This window comes from Rhipicephalus microplus, chromosome 3 (genome assembly GCF_043290135.1).
Source record: "Rhipicephalus microplus isolate Deutch F79 chromosome 3, USDA_Rmic, whole genome shotgun sequence".
NCBI lineage: Eukaryota > Metazoa > Arthropoda > Arachnida > Ixodida > Ixodidae > Rhipicephalus > Rhipicephalus microplus.
The window spans coordinates 201,357,930-201,364,843 of NC_134702.1; the positions used below are offsets into that span (position 1 = coordinate 201,357,930).

General features: G+C 44.3%; 1 non-coding gene across 1 annotated transcript; it reads right to left on the reverse strand.

The window, feature by feature from the left end:
- Nucleotides 1–5,750: 5,750 nt before the first annotated feature.
- Nucleotides 5,751–5,872, reverse strand: LOC142804343 (U5 spliceosomal RNA). The gene has a single exon (XR_012894610.1). It is a non-coding gene; the product is annotated as a U5 spliceosomal RNA (small nuclear RNA).
- Nucleotides 5,873–6,914: the final 1,042 nt, after the last annotated feature.

Below are 6,914 nucleotides of genomic sequence, written 5' to 3' on the forward strand. Positions count from 1 at the left end.
AATAAGAGCAAATCATTTCTCTTTCAATAGCGCAACCACTCAACAATGTATTGTAAGAGCATTAAATGTTGCTGGAAATGCCACTCACCTGCACGCTGATGCATGCACAGTCCTTTGTCCGACGAGCGAACAGGCTTGCAGATAGCTGAAGACGTGTTTACGATGTGTTTGTTCCACCCAGCAGCAAAATCCACAACTACTTCGCGCTCCATAAAGATAAATATACCCTAACCTTCATCACGAATAAGTAGAAACGCAAATCTGCGACACACACACACGATCAAACATAGCTCACAAGCTCGCACGTCCATGTGCTCGCCAACCACAGACCATATGAAAATGAGTAAGTAGTGCGAACGCGAACCTAGTTGCGCCGAAAAAAAAAACGTCGAGCAGTGGCAGCACAGGCGTCAGCGCAATAATTTCAATGTGTTCTCCTAATACAATTATAAAAAAACTGAGGTACACTAAAACTCATAAATAAATATAAAAAGTTGAGTGTAATTTTTATTTAGTGCTAGTCAACATAAACACTGAATAAAAATTACTTTGTATTTTACATCGTTTGCTACGCTAGCGCCACATTGGTCGTGCGGGCGCAGATGGCGCAGATTTGTCATTCTGCCCTCAAACCACACGGTGAAGCGTGCTACTAAGTGAATAGCTGATGAGAAGCGCGTCTGGGTCCGCTTTTTTTTTTCTTCGATATATGTGGGCAGGGGGTGGGGGGCTCCTTATGCACGTGTTTCGGTGCTTGATCGACTTTGACGCCCTTACTTCGCGGACGAACGGCGTGTCTAGGCTTTTTTATCGTTGTTTTGCACGTGTTTCGGCGTTCGGTCCGCTTTGACGTGCCAACTCTCCATTCAGCTGCTGCGTGTGTTCGGTATTTGCCGTACTGTATTTTCAGGCCTTCTGTGTTCAGCCAGCGCTGCTATCTTATTATCTACGGATGCTAAAATAAATCACTGTTTTGGTTTGGTGAAGTTTGGCACACAGAACAAACAATAATCTGGCCCATGAATATCAATGTGGGCGGCATGCTTATTTGTGTGTGGTGTCCTGCCGGGGAGTAACCGTTGCGTGACGAGAGCATTTACAGCGGTTCCTCCTTCCGTTGCTCCCTTACAAACTTAAGATGAATACAGTTGCTCCCCTATTCTCGAACAAGTCGGCCATCTTGTTCCGCTTGGTCTTTTCGGAGAGTAACAGTCGGTCTGAAGGAGTAAAAACAGCCGTTGCTCCCATTTTGGCCATTTTTGGCTTAGAGTGTATGTCGTCCGTTCGCGTGACGTAACACCGAGTTTGGTACATGTGAAGCTATAGCGAAACGGCCGCCAGCGCATCATAAGCGTGGCATATAGTCATGTTGTTACATGACACGCATCTCATGATTATCATGTTTGCACCAGTCACATGCCTTCGTCGTCCATTAATGTACTGTAATACCAAGTTTGGTATATGTCACGCTAGCGAAACGGCCGCGAGCGTATCATGAGCGTGGCATGTAGTCATGTTGTTACACGCCACGCATGTCATGATTTCCATGTGAGGGCCGGTCGCTTGCGTTCGCCATGCAATCATGCCATACCATACCAGTTTTGCAACATTCCATGTGAACGAAACCACCGCACGGTACCGGTTACTTGAAACGGCCGTCCCCATTTGCAGCGCCCACCAATGTTGCTGCTCAAGGTTCAGCGTTCATACTTGTAAAATTCTTAATTAAAAAGCCATTATGGCGCATGTGTACAGCACCATAACAACGCGTATATATTCTGCATGTGCGTCTTTTACTAAAAACTCCCAAGCATTTCGCCGAGGGTGAACATGGTTTAGTGCAAATACATGGGGTGATGCTATGAGGGGTATTTATTAATTTGCACTATTATACATAATAATCACACTATGGTGCCTTTATGGTGTAATGGTTTTTGGAAATCGCAATTCTCTCTCTTTCTTTTAAAGATATAGAGAAGACTGCGGACGCCACCGACGGCGGTGGATGGTTTGGGGTCACTTATAAAGTGTATTCACACTTAAAAAGGCATGCATAAGGAATTTCAGGGACCGTAGCGCTCATCACGCTACGCTGACCATGCAACGCTTGCACGAAAAGGCGAGAGTTTCCAATGCTTTGCTAAGACGAGGCGGTGGTGGCACCTACCCATCGTCTTGCGTTCTACACCTTATCACCCCTGAGACGGGCTCTCACACCAGTCTCTGAGACACGCGCTTCATTTCTCAAGAAAACTGCCACATGACGCTCATGTCTCACGTGTAACGTGACTTGATGCGCTCGTTCGCCTCCGCTGCACGCTCTAGGCACTCTAACGCAGCGCCTCCACAATAACATTAACTGATTTTCTGGAGCAGAACATCAAAGAAATGTTTTGTTCACTCTATCCACACGCAAGACTATCGCCTTTCAACGACATTTGCAGATTAACATGCAGATACGGGGCCATTTTTTTGTTCGACGCGAAATACTTGAAGAATTTTGTGGAGACCACAGACACAAACGTTACTTTCATGGCGTCGCATCACGGCTGGAAGCAGTAAAATTTGTCCTTTGCGAAATGTGTGACTTGTTAATCATAATATCCAGCAGTGTTGTCATTGGCAAGTTTTTCACTTACCCGCATTTGTGCGAAAAGTCCGAGATAAATTCTGTCTCTTCAAAAAATACCAAAACGGGTGCGACTCTCGGAGAAATTTTTTAATGATACTGAAGAGTCTAAGTGTGCATATATATATATATATATATATATATATATATATATATATATATATATATATATATATATATGTGTGTGTGTGTGTGTGTGTGTGTGTGTGTGTGTGTGTGTGTGTGTGTATGTGTGACGTATGAAGTGAATAAACATGGGGTATGAGCCAGGCCACGTCACCCATTCATCATAGCGTCACACAAGTCGACAGGATGAAGACCTCCCAGCCACTTCATCAGTGTCTCATCATCGACGCAGTTCTACACAAGACGCCCTGACCATATATCGACTACGGAATCATCTCCTAGCCGCACACAGCGACCAGCACCATGACAGAATCATCGACCGATGTTCCCATCCCCAAGTACACCAGAGCAGCGGGCGATGGACCTGTACAGGACTGGTTCGACCTGTTCGAGTTCCACGCTACCGCTGCATCTTGGTCGGAACGGGAGATGGTTACGAACTTCAGTGACTACGTCTCTGGTGGGGCATTCAAGTTTTACCTGACACGCATATTCGAAAACGACGAATCATGGCAAAAGATCAGGGAAGAGATGATTACCCGTTTCAAAGAATACGATGAAGACATGTTCATACCTCATCAGCGGAAGGCTTTTCAATTGACCCATCACAGTTACGCGAAGTCTTCCCGCAGTAAGTCTACTTTCCAAACGAGATCTCAGAGAAAATATACCACCATTGTACCATCATATGACTCTTCCGAAAAAAACGTCACGCATCCGAACACTGACTGGTAACGTGCACGTCGCAACAGACAAGGTAAAGCGTCCGTATACTGAAAGGAATCTAGAAAATTTCGCCAAAAAACTGAACCTAAACCCGCCTTTCCCAAGTGCAATGAAATCGGCATTTTCAACGTGTTCACTGCACCACAACACTTCAGATTTTACAGAACCACCCAAATGCCTTGATGCATCGTGTTACACACAAGGCCCAAATGGTTTCGAGCGTGTGACGGAATTTACGTGTGACGAGCTGGTGAATCCTCGCAATACCAGCCCCCACCCTGACGTTCGCGACCAGGGTCGTTCGACAGACAGTATCAGCCTAACTACGCTGCAAAAAGAAAAACATACGCCAACAGAACCACCTGAAGCCATGTCTGTTGTGCTCTCATCGTAAAGTGACAACACACATGTGAGTCAAAGCACTGCAGGAATTTCGAATCCACCAACGCCGGCGCATTGTCAACTGACAGAAGCATTTACAATCAAGGATGACTCCAACCATCTTGGGAGCGTTCTCATCAGCCTGTCACGCTGCTTTCATCGCAGGACAAGCCTAGCAGTACAGTGTCGGCTACCAACAATCTACTGATCACATCACCATCTAAAGAAAAGCAGACTCATGTTCCTGAAAGAGGCCCATCTGACGAACTTTCACAAGAAGACGAGCGATTTCAACAAAGGCAACTCCACGAACTTCAAGAATTCAACGGCTACTCGAACAAGAACAACGATCAAGTGGAACCTCCTCACGAGTACACTTGTGCCTGAAAGATCATCAGAGACAACATCAATTAAAGAAGCAAAGACGAAGTCGATGCCTAAGCCATCTTCGCAGAAAGCAACGTCGACAAAGTTTCCTGCACCAGTTCTCAACGCCGTGTTTACGATTCAACAAACTGAGAGAAGACTACATAAAGCTACGAAAGAGACGTACAGCTACCACGTGTACAATGAATGAACAAAGGCATCATACCATCTGCTTCGGTTCTCGCACATGCAGGCTGCAAGCACTCGTTATGTCTCAGCCACGACACAGAAAGCAGCGTCTACGACGGAGAACTTCGTGCCTACGACATCCGACTCTCAAATGCTACAAGTACTTCGACCCTTGTTCATTCATGACAGGAATCGCTGTGTCATCAGTAATTTCTACGTTCAAGGCGTGCTTCTGTTGGCCAGAACGCAATAGTCAACCTCGCCCACCAGAGTTGTCATAAAATTCATCGGACTGCTCAATCGGCCTTGAAGATTTAGTGAGATTGTGGAACTCCGTCTGGACGTTAAAATGTGAATTTGAGCATTGTTTTGTTCATTAACTTCTTTAATTTGTTATAGTTTGTAACCAGTGCCATCTTTCGTGGGGAGGAGGAATCGTGTGACGTATGAAGTGATGGTAGATAGAAGCCGAGAAGGAAGAAGTGAGAGATAGAATAAACATGGGGTATGAGCCAGGCCACGTCTCGCAATCATCATAGCGTCATATATATATATATATATATATATATATATATATATATATATATATAGACCATCGACATCAGCACTCCAGATGGAAGGTGTCCGAAGCTCACTCTCAATTACAATTTATGAAGACAGTTGAAAAGAGACACAAGATAATATCCATATAAAAACAAGGCATTTCGGTTTCAGCACGGGGAGCCCTGCGAACAATGCAGTTCCCAGACATTTTTTTCTTTTATGTTTCTATCATTGCCGGCTTTTACCTTGATGACTTTCATGTTCCTTCACAACAAGATTCAAGATTGGTTTCCATCAAACTCTCGGTTGACTCATCATTGCTTTAAAGTTAGCTTATCAATCTCTCCCAATTAATTATTGATCACAAATTGATTGGCTTAATTACGCAGTAGTCAGCAACATTCATTTTTTCATGTCGTTATAGAGGGCATCAGCGTATTTTAAAATTCTAGCCTGATTTAGCTAAGGCACCATGTTTTGAAACTTCTTGAATCATAGCACTGTTGACATCAGCAATACAGAGCCCGGCGTAAATAAATTTCTGTAGGTGTGAACAAGAAATAGCCTGCTCAGGCATGACGCGGGTAAATATGGTTCCTTTTGAAAGGCACTGACAGTCCACCCCGTTAGTAAAGCGGGCCGGTCTTGAATATAGCGGGAAAAAAGTGCCACCTCGGCGTCCGCCGGTTGTGCAGTCAAGCAACGAAAGTTGACTAGATTTGTAACCCCAGCGGCGAGTGTAAGTCAACAGAGAAAAGTATCAAAGTCTTACTTTTGATTTTTAAAGTAGGCCTCACCCAAACGGGCAAGGCCTCCCAAAAATTGGCCTATAGGCTCATTAGAGTGTCTTCCCCCACGGCAATCTTTAGTAAAAGGCGAAAGATTGACTCGATTGAGGGAGGACCTGAGCGATGTAAAACGCACGGCCCACACTGCGCGGTCTTGAAAAATAGCCAGAGAACTTGGCCAAGTTGCTGCTGAAGTTTATTGTACGTTTCAGCCTTTTATTCTTAAAATATGTGTTGTCGTAAAAATTTTCTGCACCACTCACTATAGTAACGTATAACTTTTGATTAACAGAAGTCAAATATAGGCACGTTCCTTTCAGTTTAGGCTCTCATGCTGGCGAAAAATGTATGCAGCCGTGTACACTTCCATCAAGGTTTGTAAGTTCCGGAGTAGCGGCACGTGAGCACGCATCTTTATCATACTTGGCGCGCTTCGTATTTCGTTTTGAATGCGAACATTTCTTTGTGAACTTCGGCGACTTTGAGCGTATCTATCTATCTATCTATCTATCTATCTATCTATCTATCTATCTATCTATCTATCTATCTATCTATCTATCTATCTATCTATCTATCTATCTATCTAGCCGCCTACGACATTTAGCTCTCCTGGCCGTTTCGATAATGGTATCGATACCAAACTTGGTATGGCATAACATGACTGTAGGAAGAACATATTTGACTAGTCATAACATAAAAATCAAGAGTTGTATGTCATGAATGTTATGATTTACTTTTCATTTTCCTGAAGCTCTTGTGGTGGTTTCGTTCACGTGGCATGTTGCAAAACTGGTATGATATGACATGATTGTATGGTGAACACAAGCGACACACCCCGAAAATTGTTTGCAGCCTCTTGTGGTGACACATGAAATGCCCGATAATGACAAATTACGCTTTTTGGATTTAAATCTGGTTTTTAGCTCACAGCACATCTGTTGGTGTTATGAACCACGTGCGCAGAAACCTCTGCTTCCCTTTTCTTCTGCTCACAGTAAGATAGTTAAGCGAGGCATAGCACGAACCTGCCTTGAGAATGCTTTAAATAGGTCTTGCTCCCACAATATCTCTGCGAGCTTCCAAGCTCAAGTTTCCCGCCTTAAGGCTTCAAGTTTCCCCGAGGCGTTTATCGCGTCTGTTGCGGAGACGATCCTGCGGACTAATAA